The 14,560-nt window shown below is 38.4% G+C and overlaps 1 long non-coding RNA gene across 1 annotated transcript in view; it reads left to right on the top strand.

The window, feature by feature from the left end:
- The window catches only part of LOC112447452 (uncharacterized), a 171,193-nt gene extending 166,884 nt beyond the window's left edge, over positions 1-4,309 (top strand). The window contains exon 6 of the long non-coding RNA XR_003035654.2: positions 3,209-4,309. This is a non-coding gene — a long non-coding RNA (uncharacterized lncRNA). The remainder of the gene's footprint in view (positions 1-3,208) is intronic.
- Positions 4,310-14,560: the final 10,251 nt, after the last annotated feature.

Below are 14,560 nucleotides of genomic sequence, written 5' to 3'. Positions count from 1 at the left end.
CCAAAGACTTTAGCATAGTCAATGAAGCAGAAGTAGATGTTTTTCTGGAATTCCCTTGCTTTCTCTATGATCCAATGAATGTTGACAGTTTGATCTATGATTCCTCTGCCTTTTCTAAACCCAGCTTGTACATCTGGAATTTCTCCGTTCATGTACAGCTGAAGCCCAGCTTAAAGGATTTTGAGCATTTCCTTGCTGAAATGAGCACAATTGTATGGTAGTTTGAATATTCTTTGGCATTGCCCTACTTTGGGATTGCAATGAAAACTGACCTTTTCCAGTTCTGTGGCCACTGCTGAGTTTCCCCAAATTTGCTGTCATACTGAGTGCAGCACTTTAACAGCATAATCTTTTAGGATTTTAAATAGCTCAGCTGAAATTCTGTCAGTCCCACTAGCTTTGTTCATAGTAATGCTTTCTAAGGCCCACTTGACTTCACACTCTAGGATGTCTGGGTCTAACTGAGTGACCACACCATCATGGTTATCCAGGTCATTAAAACCTTTTATTTACAGTTCTGTGCATTCTTGCCACCTCTTCTTAATCTCTTTTGTTTCTGTTACCACTTCTTACTGTTTTGTCCTTTATCATGCCCATCCTTGCACAAAATGTTCCTTTGATATATCCAATTTTATTGAATTGTTCTCTTGTCTTTCCCATTCTATTTTTCCTCTGTTTCTTTGCATTGTTCACTTAAGAAGGCTTACTTATCTCTCCTTGCTATTCTCTGGAATTCAACTCAATGCAGGGCACAGCTAGAATCTTAAATGATTCATGTCTTTCATGTGTGCACAAATCAGAGATAATCCCCAGGTTTCCAGGTGAGAAGTTTTCTGTAACTGGGAGGGAGCTTGCAGAAAAATGCAGTACCTGAAATAAAACATTTGCTGAATTGATTTAACAGCTGATGAGAGATGACAGAAGGGGGAGTCAATGAACTTGAAGACAGAGCAATAGAAATAACTCAATATGAAGAACATAGAAAAGGACTAAAAATAATACGACCTTTGTGATTTTTCAGGATCACATCAAAAAGATGAACAAATATATAAGTGGAATCTTAGAAGGAAAGAATTAAGGAAATAAAACAAAATAATCTTTGAAGAAATAAATGTACAGATTCCAGAAAAACAGTAATCCCAAGTAGGATAAATATAAATAAGACCATAAGTAGGTACATCATAATCAAAATACTGAAAACAAGATATGAAATATGTCTGAGAAAAGTGGCACATTCCATAAGAGAATAACAGTACGATTCATCTCAGACTTCTCACTAATAACGATGGATTTCAAAAAAGAGTGAAACTACATCTGAAAGTGCTAAAAGCAAGGGTGGGAAGGTGGTTTGGGAGAAAAAGAAAATATAAACTTCTCAACTTGGAATTCTATATCACTAAAAACGTCCTTCAAAAATTAAGGTGAAATTAAAGATGTTTTCAGAAAAAAGAAAACTAGATAATTTATCACCAGCAGACCTACACTTCAAAGAAAACCAAAAAATGTTTTCCAGGCTGAAGGGAAATCATACCAGACTAAAACATTGTTCTTTCAGTAAGAAAAGAAGTATATCAGAAATGATAAACATGTAGGTAAATATTTTTTAAAAATTATTTTCCTTCTACCTAAAATTACATATGACTATTTAAAGTAAATATTTTAGTGAATTGTGGGATGGAAAACACTTATATTGTAAAATCTATGATAACTATAGCAACCAATTTTGGAGATGGGTAATTAACTGTATATGGTTGCAAATTTCTTTCATTTAACATAAAGTAACACAATATGAAGTGACTTAGCAACAACAGCAACAACAACACCACAATATTACCTCTAAGCAAACTGAAATGTTAAAAATAGATGTCGTAGGACTCCTCTGATGGCTTCGCCTTCCAATGCAAGGGGTACCAGTTCGATCCCTGATCAGGCAGCTAAGATCCCACATGCCTCAGGACCAAAAAACCAAAACATAAAGCAGAAGCAGTATTGTAACAAATCTGATAAAGACTTAAAAAAAAAAAGTCCATGTCCAAAAATGAAACAAAACAACAAAACAAAATATATGTTGCAAACCCCTAGAGCTATCACCTGAGTAATGAAAATAAAATAATAATAATGCAAACACATATAGCTAAAAAGTCAACAGATAGAATGGAATTCTTAAAAAAATATATAAACTAGCCCTAAGAAAAGCAGGAAGGGAAAAACAGAAGAATAAAAGACAAATGAAACAAATAGAGAGTAAATAGTAAAACAGTAAGCCTAATTCCCCATCAGCATGTCGACTCCAGAGAGGCGAAGACCATGTTCATTTTTGTTCATGATTTATCTGAATGAGTAGGTGAGGGAGTGAGTGAAAAACCATATGCTCTGAACAACTCCTCCGTCCCGGGGTCTCCTCTATGACTTCTTGTGATAAACAGGGCATTTGTTGATGTTCTATTCACCAGAAAGTTTTCAACAAGTTTCAGTGTGTGACTTTTTGAGTAACTCCTTGAAATGTGTGGAAAGATATGGGCTGAAACTTGAATTGGATAATCCTTCATGTTGAAATCAGTCCCATTTCTCTACGTGGGATTTCTCTACATGGGAACTTGCTGTAGAAAGGGTGTTGCCTAAGGCGGTCCACCAGGGTTTGGTGGGTTACTTTTGCTTTTGATGTGAGACATAACTGTTGAAAAACTAAAAACAAATAATTTGACTATATGACCAATTTTGATTTGGTGGGGATTCCAACTGTAGGGAAAAGTAGAAAGACTCCAATCAAGTTCAAGGATTTCATAGAGTGAAAATGAGGGTAGGGATCCTTGTAAAGACCGAGATAGTCTAAATATTTCTGAATTTTTAAATTTCTGAGTTTAAATTTTTAAAATTTATGACATTTAAATATTGATACTTCAAGATTTTTTTTTAGTACTCTAAGGGACTCTTATTTTGAGGACAACGCCTATTTGATGAATTTCCACTGAGGATAGTTTTCCCATCAGAAGTGGTGTAGGAGTAGAATGAATGACTAATACATTTTACAACTATTTATTGAATATTGATTGTGGCCACTTAAGATTTTAATTTTTTTATCAACTGAAAAAATATGACAAATGGGGGGACTCACTTTAATAGAAGCTAGGTATAGAGAGGAACAGATTGGAAATGGGAAGAGGGTCCTTATTCACCAGTTATTTATGTAATGTCTGCTTTCTCAAAGGAATTTTGGAATTCAACAGGAGACCTGCGGTCATGAAACCTCATTTCAACTCCCGCTCTGTGACTTCCCTGGTGGGTCAGTGGTAAAGATTGCTTGCTAATGCCGGAGACAAAGGGTAAGTCCCTAGGTCAGGAAGATTGCTAATGCCGGAGACAAAGGTTCAATCCCTAGGTTAGGAAGATCCCTTGGAGAAGAAAATGGCAACTGACTCCAATATTCTTGCTTGGGAAATCCCACGGACAGAGGAGGCTGGCGGGCTACAGTTCGTGGGGTCGCTAAGAGTCAGACACGACTGAGCGACTGAACAACAACCGCCACTTAGCAGCATGTTCCCCTGAAACAAGCCGCGTGGCTTTTCTGAGGCTGGGCTTTCTTCTCTGTAAAGTGGAAAAGTAATTTTTATAACTTAATTTTCTACAGAAAAATGACCTTTTCCACAGACCTAAGAAGAAATGAGAAATTAGATGTGAAACAGTGTAGTGCTAAGTGAGTATGAGAATAATCACAACCAAGAAGAAAAATGTAAAGGAAAAGAATTACCTTTAAAATTTATTTGCTCTTTTTACTTTTATGGAGTTTGACGCAACACTAAATGGTTTACGTGTTTCATTTTGATATCTTCCATATGCTTTTGTTAGTAATAGTGCCATGTTAAACAGCAAACCAGTCAGTAATACACCCAGATGCATAGGGAACTAAATATTCAATAAAGGTAGTATTTAAAATCAGCAGAAAAAAGGATTATTCAGTGCACAGTTTGGGGAGATATAAAGTTCAATTCTTGCCCATATAAATTCTATAAGCATATAAAATTTAAATTTAAAAATGAAATCATAAAAATACTAAATGAAAACGTTGATATATATCTTGCTTGGAGTGAGGAAATTTTTTCAAAGAAAGACAACAAAACCTAGCAGCTATAAAATGTGTGATTCATTTACTCATACAAAAACCTGCTACACAGAAAAATACATTGCAACACATAAGAAAGAAGAGATGCTTTTTTTCTTTCTGTTAAAGAGCTATAACAAGTTTGGAAGAAAAACAATGAAATTGGATAAATGATATGAACAGGAAATCCACAGAAAATAAATAAAATGGATTCTAAATGTATAAATATGTTCAACCTCATTCATTATTAAAGAAATGTAAATGGAAACAAATGGAAACACAGTTTTCCCACTCATAAGGTTGACAGATATTGAAAAGAATGGAAGTGTAGCAGAGATTCACCTTCATATGCTATGTGTGAGAGTCAGTTTGGTGCAACTTCTTTGAACAACATTTGACAAAATCTGCCAAACTTCTACTTTCCCTTCCCTTAGACAGCAAAGATATCTATACATGATCATTTACGATAATATTTTTTTAGTAACAAGAAACTGAAAAAATACCTTGATTGTTCATTAGTAGGGAATAATTAAAAATTTATGGAACATCTGTATAGTGGAAAAGTGTGAATCCAGAAAGGAAGACTGAATTAGAGCTTTATTATAGCTCTAAGATATATTGTGATGAGATTAGAGCAAAATCCTAAACAACAGGTATAGTATTTTGCCCTTTGGGTTATAAAGAAAAAAAACATTTTTGCATATTTATATTAGTAATCTCAAAGGAATTAAAAGGCAGCTACTCAACAAATGTTCTTTAAATGGATTAATTCATTTGCTTTAATCTATGACATAATAGGCTCTGGCTGCCTTTGAGGAAGCCATGCTTTTCAAGGCTTAAATCTCTCAGAATTCCTCTTTATTAGTTTTTAGTGTGTTCAGAAGAATCCTCACACACACACACATTTGTATATGCTTTCCTTTAAATGATGAATAAACATGAGGGAATATATCTGCTAATGAATTTCTATAAGTAACAATTAACAATCAATGGACCTTCTAGAAATCAAGACTTTTCCAACTGTAAATGACATAAGCTAAAACCAAACTATCCTATGCAAAAGAGGGTATTTATAGGTCTTGCTTTATGCACAGCCATATTGAGAGGCTCAAATGATGTCATCAAAGCATGACTTTTCTCCCCTTCTTTCAGCTCTCTTTTTTTTCCACGGTTTGATTTCATTCTTTCCAAATACAGCAGGTGGGCATCTTTCATCTGTGGGGCTATAGGCTGTAAGCAAACTTGGGTTCACATTGTTTTACTCCTTGAAACTAGAAGGTGAAGTAAACTCTCATTCTGTTCCAAAGTAGAAGATCTCAGGCATGGACTTGGATTGATCCAGTTGAAGTTGGACAGACAGGGGCGAGGTACTGCAGACTCTGGGCTGTTGACAAAGACTACCATGACTAGTAGGGCCACCAGAATCACATAATTCAAATCACATATTTTCTTACAATGGTTCCATTCAAGTGGACCTATTGAGCATTTTTCAGCACTGTTGATTAGATTACAAGCCATTCCTTATAGATATAACATGGTAAATGCGAACTCACAATTCTTTTCATGAAGGTCAATTGGTATGTGTTGAGAAATAAAGAGGACCACTATCTTTTTTTCTCTCTTAATAGCTTCTTCCTTATATTGGCTAAAAATAAAAACCTGGACTTTGGTCCAAATCAGGGTTTTCAACAGAGGCACCTATTTGATGAGTTCATTAAGAGATGGATCATATTTGACAGGCTTGCTGTTGTGCCCCAGAACCTGGTACATAGCTTGGGATATAGTAGTTGCTCAATGAATATTTGTTGGGGCAAAGAAGGAAGGAAGGGAAGAAAAGAAAGAAGAAAGGGAAGGAGGTAGGCATGAAGGGAACTGGTCTAGCAACATACAAGGTTAGATGCTCAATGAAAATCTTTTGACTTTAATGTGAAACTTTTGATGCTAAGATTCATGGGTAGTCTTATCAAACAACAAAACTATAAAGACTGAAATAATTTTTTTTAATTTAAATTTATTTTAATTAGAGGCTAATTACTTTACAATATTGTATTGGTTTTGCCATACATCAACATGAATCTGCCACGGGTGTACATGTGTTCCCAATCCTGAACCCCCCTCCCACCTCCTTCCCCATACCATCCCTCTGGGTCATCCCAGTGCACCAGCCCCAAGCTTCCTGTATCCTGCATCAAACCTAGATTGGAGATTTGTTTCTTATATGATATTATACATGTTTCAATGCCATTCTCCCAAATCATCCCCCCCTCCCTCTCCCACAGAGTCCAAAAGACTGTTCTATACATCTGTGTCTCTTCTGCTGTCTCGCATACAGGGTTATCATTACCATCTTTCTAAATTCCATATATATGCGTTAGTATACTGTATTAGTGTTTTTCTTTCTGGCTTACTTCACTCTGTATAATCAGCTCCAGTTTCATCTGGCTCATTAGAACTGATTCAAATGTATTCTTTTTAATGTCTGAGTAATACTCCATTGTGTATATGTACCACAGCTTTCTTATCCATTCATCTGCTGTAACTCCTGCAGCTCAATTCCAGAAAAATAAATGACCCAATCAAAAAATGGGCCAAAGAACTAAATAGACATTTCTCCAAAGAAGACATACAGATGGCTAACAAACACATGAAAAGATGCTCAACATCACTCATTATCAGAGAAATGCAAATCAAAACCACAATGAGGTACCATTTCACGCCAGTCAGAATGGCTGCGATCCAAAAGTCTACAAGCAATAAATGCTGGAGAGGGTGTGGAGAAAAGGGAACCCTCTTACACTGTTGTTGGGAATGCAAACTAGTACAGCCACTATGGAGAACAGTGTGGAGATTCCTTAAGAAACTGGAAATAGAACTGTCATACGACCCAGCAATCCCACTTCTGGGCATACACACTGAGGAAACCAGAATTGAAAGAGACACATGTACCCCAATGTTCATTGCAGCACTGTTTATAATAGCCAGGACATGGAAACAACCTAGATGTCCATCAGCCGATGAAATCATTTTTAAGCAGAGATTGATAATAGTTAAGGTGAGAGAAATAAAAAGTGTGCCTCATATATGTATTTTATTTAGCATTTGGATTCTCAAGAACATTCATTTCATTTTTAATGGTTATGCCATTTTAGTAAATTTTCCAAAGCATGTTATTCTCATTTTTGGTTACCTACACCATCAGGAACTCTGTCCATCTGGACAATGAAATTGAAGCCAATGCATCACCACTTACCTTGCCCTTGGATGAAATACCCAAGAGATATCCTGAGAATATTTTGGGCAGAGCTTACAGTGGAAACATTTGGATAGCATTAGGAGATAGCACATAATTTGAAAACTATCAAGTATGGAAATATAGACAAATTCCAATAGGTGTTATGAATAATGGGAATGGAATTAGGATGGCTATGGACTGGAACTATTGGCAATGAAAATATTAATAGGATTTGGAGTAGTAGAGAAGAGTTCATAAAGAAAAATAACAATGGGGAGGCAGAGTCAAGAGCACCAGGAAAGACAGAAAGGTACAGGATGTGCTTGGGACCCAGTAAAGGAATTCCAATTGCTGGAGTACAGACCATGAGAGAGGAAAGCAAAGCAGGCATAATGGGCCAGGCTCAGAACTTGCATGTTAAGGAGAGATGTTTGATTAGCCACGGGGAAGCTATTGGAAGTTCTTGAGTCTAGGACTGACACGAAGAAAGTATGTAAGGAAGATTAACTCTGTGTTGGGTAGATTAAGAAGTAGACAGACCAAAAGCAGGAAGGATTGGAAGGTATTTTAGGGCTGTGACCACAAAAGAGTGGGCAGGTAGTTCTATAAGAGATACTACCAGGATGATTTTTAAGCTTGAGATGCTGACCAAGCCCTTTAAGGGAAAAGAGAAGTATTATGGTTCCCAGTGTTGACATGTATCTTTTAGTATAATGTTGTCTACGTGTACACTAACATAAATGTAGGAATAAATTGTGTCTTTCATGGCTTGGAAACAGCAAAACAAAGTTGTAAACTAAATGCAAATAAAATTACAAAATAACTACAGTTTGGGAAGACAAATTTAATTAGGTGTAAAGGGAAGTTCTGTTTAACTGAAAATAATTCTCTATTTACACCTGCTCTGACAAGGTCCTTTGAAGTTTGACTTGTCTGTACTCACTTGAGTCTCAGATCTCCCATCACAGGTTTTCCATTTGCACTGTTGCAAAACTTTTGTTGTATGAAGTTCTGTGATGTCGTTAGACTTTCATTTGCTGTGAACAAATCACTTATTTATTAAGATTTCTCATTTTTTTTTCATTAGCCATGACAACTAACTATATCAGGCTCCTCCGTCCATGGAATCCTCCATATAAGAATACTGGAGCGGGTAACCATTCCCTTCATCAGAGATCTTCCCAACCCAGGGATTGAACCTGGGTCTCCTGCTGATTTCTTATCATCTGAGCCACCGGGGACACATTGTATTACTTTGGAGCCAATGCCAATTTGCTTATAAACACAACAAATATAGGCATTTAAATCTCATAAGGTAGTAATACAGGTGACCCAAGTATTAAAAGTGTTTGAATGGTTATAAAAGTCAAATGAAAAATTTTAATTTTATCATAGGATGCCAAAGAATGTGTGGATCTCTGAAACTCCACTGAGAAGTAGAAAACCTGTAGAAAGGTCTCCTGGGCCTACAGCCTCTTTCTAAGGGAGCTGCCTTTTCTAAACCTCTGCTGCTTAAGTGACCATGTCCTGTGCCTTATCACCCATTTGCCTTTCTCCACCCGCACCCTCTCTGGCCACTGTGGGTTGGGTCAGGAAGGGAGGGTGCACTTGAGCCAAGGATATGCAATCCACTGGCTGGTCAGTAGCCAGAAAGTTTTAGACAGCAAAAAGAGAGTTGGCTGCATTTCCTCTCTCCCACTTCTCTCCCCGAAATATGGAGAGAATTTGCCAGTTGAGAACACATATAAATACAGAAAGGTGATGTCAAAACAGGACTAGAGACCTCTGTTGCCCATGAACAATGTGTAGTTATGGAGAAATGGATATCATGAGTATTTTGAATCACTCCTCAATTTCCAACATCAATATATCCAGCACAAGTTAGGTTAAGCAAAAAAGGAAATGTATTGCTCCAAAGTAGGAAAGTCAATCATTTCACTTGGACCAAGTTTTTCTCCTCCCAGGAGTTCTCCTTTCCTCTATGATTGCTTCATTTCCTGATACTATGTGATGGTAAGAAGGAAAGTGGATATACCTCTCCACCAAATAAGAAAAGTCTTCTTGTATTTCATTAACTCTAACCAAATCTATAGGTCCATCCCTGAAGAAATTAATGGGACCTAGTATTGTGATTCACATGCCCCATCCTAAGAGTGATGAATGGTGTTGTCAGATCTTCTTGAAGTACATGGACTGAAAACAGCATGTTTTCCAGAGGAGAACTAGAAGGGTGGAGGTAAGTTTAAGAAAAACATTACTTATCCACTACACATCCTTTCTCTGCACCCAGTTTCTTTGTAAAATGGTGATAGGAATCCTGCTCTGCCCTCCACTCAAGGCAGTTGTGAAAATAAAGTGAGGCAGTGTGTGTAAACACATTTGTCAACTATAAAATACATACAACATGAAGTAATATTTCTTTAAAGGATTTTTATCCCCCCTTGCCAACATCTGCTGGATCATTGAAAAAGCAAGAGAGTTCCAGAAAAACATCTATTTCTGCTTTACTGACTATGCCAAAGCCTTTGATTGTGTGGATCACAATAAACTGTGTAAAATTCTGAAAGAGACGGGAATATCAGACCACCTGACCTATCTCTTGAGAAATTTGTATGCAGGTCAGGAAGCAACAGTTAGAACTGGACATGGAACAACAGACTGGTTCCAAATAGGAAAAGGAGTACATCAAGGCTGTATATTGTCACCCTGCTTATTTAACTTCTATGCAGAGTACATCATGAGAAACACCGGGCTGGAAGAAGCACAAGCTGGAATCAAGATTGCTGGGAGAAAGATCAATAACCTCAGATATGCAGATGACACCACCCTTATGACAGAAAGTGAAGAACTAAAAAGCCTCTCGATGAAAGTGAAAGTGGAGAGTGAAAAAGTTGGCTTAAAGCTCAACATTCAGAAAATGAAGATCATGGCATCTGGTCCCACCACTTCATGGGAAATAGATGGGGAAACAGTGGAAACAGTGTCAGACTTTATTTTTCTGGGCTCCAAAATCACTGCAGATGGTGATTGCAGCCATGAAATTAAAATATACTTACTCCTTGGAAAGAAAGTTATGACCAACCTAGATATCATATCAAAAAGCAGAGACATCACTTTGCCAATAAAGGTCCAGCTAGTCAAGGCTGTGGTTTTTCCAGTAGTCATGTATAGATGTGAAAGTTGGATTATAAAGAAAGCTGAGTGCCAAAGAATTGATGCTTTTGAACTGTGGTGTTGGAGAAGACTCTTGAGAGTCCCTTAGACTGCAAGGAGATCCAACCAGTCCATCCTAAAGGAGATCACTCCTGAGTGTTCATTGGAAGGACTGATGTTGAAACTGAAACTCCAATACTCTGGCCACCTGATGTGAAGGGCTGACTCATTTTAAAAAACCCTGTTGCTGGGAAAGATTGAAGGCATGAGGAGAAGTGGATGACAGAGGATAAGATGGTTGGATGGCATCATCGACACAATGGACATGAGTTTGGGTAAACTCCTGGAGTTGGTGATGGACAGGGAGGCCTGTCGTGCTGCAGTCCATGGGGTCACAAATTGTCGGACACGACTTAGTGACTGAACTGAGCTGAACTTGTCAAATACACAAGAACATAATCAAGCTTCCTGGGTACTCCCCACCCTATTGACAGCAGATTCAATTTTTCTGGGACCAGTTCCTCTAGCAGAATTCCGGGATATTCCCCTTATTTTATTTTGGGCAGCATTTGTGTGTCATAATATGCAAATATTGCTATTTTAATGGCAGCTGCTAGAGGTTTATAGGACTTCCCTCGTGGCTCAGATGGTAAAGAATCTGCCTGCAATGCGGGAGACCTGGGTTCAATCCCCTGGTCAGAAAGATCCCCTGGAGGAGGGCTTGGCAACCCACTCCAGTATTCTTGCCTGGAGAATCCCCATGGACAGAGGAGCCTGGTGGGCTACAGTCCATGGGGTCACAGAGAGTTGGATATGACTGAGCGACTGAGCACAGCACAGCACAGCACAGCACAGTTTTATAGAGTCATTAATTTTAATAGTCTGAAGGTTTTCTCATTATCCAGAGTGGTTCACTTCACAGCTTAGAAGACATGTACTACTTTCATTTTTACTGGAGTTTGGGCTGGCAGACAATGGTCGTAGCTCCAAAGAGGAAGGGCACTCTAAGAAAGATGACAGCTTCTGCATATTAAACGCTTCCTTGATTTTGAAATGTACGTGATTCAGAGAGCCAAAGAATATTACATTCTTTGTGTGTATTCTTTGGGACAGTGCACAGTTTGATGCAAGAGTTGTTAGGGTAGTTTGGTATTTAGATAAGCAACCCCTCCTGAGGGATGGCCATTGACGAGGGGGGCAACAGATTTGGAGCCCAGAAAATACTCTCATGAGGCAACAATGAGAGCTAATCAACAGGACCTACTTGCTGGGTTTCTTTGATTAGAAAACTGAGCTCAGATATGCCTTAAAGAAGCTGTAAAATAAGGCATAGATGGAACAATTCTAATAGGACTTTGTCTTCTAAATTGGAAAAATGTAGGTGAACTTCTTGAATTCACATCACTGTGTTGAATACAAATCCCATCATCAATTCCAAGAAAATTCAATATGTACTTTTGGCTGCATTTCCTGTATAACCTGTCAACATAAGGGCTATAGAATTTGTTACTAGGTAACATTGGAGGAAGATGGCTTGGAAATACAGCAATTACTCTGCAGTTTTCAGGCCACTCTGGCACAGAGTGTCTTTGTATGAATAACAAAATGGCGTCTGCTCCAAATGGACCAAGAACAGGAAAGCTCTTTCTCCTCTGTGCTAATAAACACAGTGCTTTCCCAAGGCCCATGGCTGGCCCTGGCAGCCCCTTGGCCGGCGTCCTGTGAGCAGGCACAGGTTATACACTCCCAGGGAGAACACCTGGCAAAGTATGAATCCTAGTTTGTTAGAATTAGAGGGAATAGGAGGGGCAAAAGTCATATTTGTTGTTTTAGTTAGCATTTCTGGGGTGCTTCCTTGGAGCAGAGGTTCTTAAGGAAGGGTCTTGATAAAAATTAACTGAAGATATATTTTAAAATTTGGGTGTGTAGTTCTCAACCCAAGAAATTCCTATTTAGGATGAGTGGGTTAAGGACTAGATACGTGCATCTTTTTTTTTTTTTTAAATTAAAATTTTTTTTGGCTGCACTGGGTCTTCATTTCTGCATGCCGACTTTCTCTAGTTGTACCAAGCAGGGGCTACTCTCTAGGTGCTTTGCACGGGCTTCTCAACTGTGGTGGCCACTCTTGTTGTAGAGCATGGGCCTCAGTAGTTGTGGCCTACTGGCTTTGTTGCCCCACAGCATGTGGGATCTTCCCGGACCAGGGATAGAACCCATGTTCCCTGCATTGGAAGGTGGGTTCTTAACCACTGGACCACCAGGGAAGCCCTAGACATATGCATCTTGAGAATACTTCCTGGAATATTCTGATGCTCAGTCCTGACACTATCAATTATTTCTCTTTGGAATTACTGGAGGCTCTCTTTCTTCTCCTCATTCAGTTCAGGGGGTCCTTAATATGTGGCCAGAAATAGCCCTATGAGAAACCCCTACTCCCTGGGTACAGCTTTGCTATGTAGTCATTCCTGCCTCCTCTGAATTCCTTCAGTGCTTTGTCTTGCTCACACAACACTTATCACCATGTTCTGTATTGGAGTTATCTATGGACATGTCTTATATCCTAACATACAAACCCTGAAAAGGCTAAGACTCTGTGACACCCACAGGTCACGCACTGGGGCCCTTGGGTCGCATGCCATCTATCAATATGTTTTCCTTGGCCCTTAGAGTATTTAAAACTTTTTTTCAATTACTTGCCAGCTTTTAAAATCATGGAGGTTTTCCTCCAAACCCTGAATTTCCCCCTAAATATGATGACCATTGTGCAACAATTTTTCTGTTGCAATATCTGAAGTCCTGTCAACATAAGCTCCACATTCTTGCATCATTGACTGGAGCTGAGTACGTATCCCCTTTCAATTGGGAGTCACCCCCTTCAGTTCACCGCAGTCCCCACCACTCCTAGTCATCTTACACTAGACTGCTTCTTTCATTACCTTTCTCACCTGGCACCAGTTAAGTATTTGAATTTGTAACCCCATTAAAGGCTTCCCTGGTGGCTCATTGGTAAAGAACCTACCTGTCAATGCAGGAGATGCAGGTTCAATCCCTGGGTTGGGAAGATCTCCTGGTGAAGGAAATGGCAATCCATTCCAGTATTCTTGCCTGGGAAATTCCATGGACAGAAGCAGCCTGGCAGTCTACCATCCATGGGGTCTTAAAAGAGTTGGACATGACTTAGCAACTAAACAACAATACCAACCCCATTAAGCAATTTTGATTTCTTCACAGTATCTGACTTTTTTAGGTGCTTTGTAAATATTTGTTCAATGGCAAAATGAAAGTATAAACTGCTCCAGGGGGATGGGTGCTTAAGTGGGATTCCTTCTCTGAGCTGCAGATATGAGTTCATAAGAAGAACAAAATAGTGTATTATATTAGATTTTGTATTGTGGCTTTCCCCAGTAAAGAATCAGGAGCTGGTTCCTCATTTTCAGGAGCTTTATCTAAATCTCTTTACTTATCAGCTGCCAAGCAGCTAAGCAGTCTTTCTCAAGCTAGAGGAAATTGATACTAAGCATGTGAATTTGAGTGAGCAGGTTGTTATCACCAGGTCTCTCCCTGGATTTTTGTGTGGTAGCCTGCTATTTATCAGGGTTTTCAAAATTGGCTTCATATTTCTCTCCACTGGGAATCCCTTTGGGCTGAGCAGTTCTTGCCCAGGAATATCCTTTTTTTATGGCTTCCAGGATCATTATCATGGTTTTTGGGAGATATAAATAAAATAGTGCTTTCAGCAATTGTTTCGGAAGTGCAATCTCATCTCTTTAGCTCTATGATTAAAATTCCTCATTCCCTTCCCATGTCTTATGTAGGATATGAACAACTTGACAAAATATTAGGAGACGTGATAATTTTACAGTTTTATTGGTCTTGTGCTCATTTTTACCTATTCTTAATGGCAAATGATACTGTTTTTCTTTATATAGTATTGATATTATTGTTAAGCTTTCCTTTAAAATATTTTACATAAAAGTTAAGTTTGTTGAAAGAAAAATAAAGAAATAATAGTTCTGAAGGAATGAGGCTGTCACAGAAATGATAAGTTTGCTATGGCTTTGACACTTGTTCGGGAA

The sequence above is a fragment of the Bos taurus genome, chromosome 7 (assembly GCF_002263795.3).
Source record: "Bos taurus isolate L1 Dominette 01449 registration number 42190680 breed Hereford chromosome 7, ARS-UCD2.0, whole genome shotgun sequence".
In the NCBI taxonomy this organism is placed as follows: Eukaryota; Metazoa; Chordata; class Mammalia; order Artiodactyla; family Bovidae; genus Bos; species Bos taurus.
Note: the sequence above shows the minus strand (reverse complement) of the source record. Positions and strands in the feature narration are given on the sequence as shown.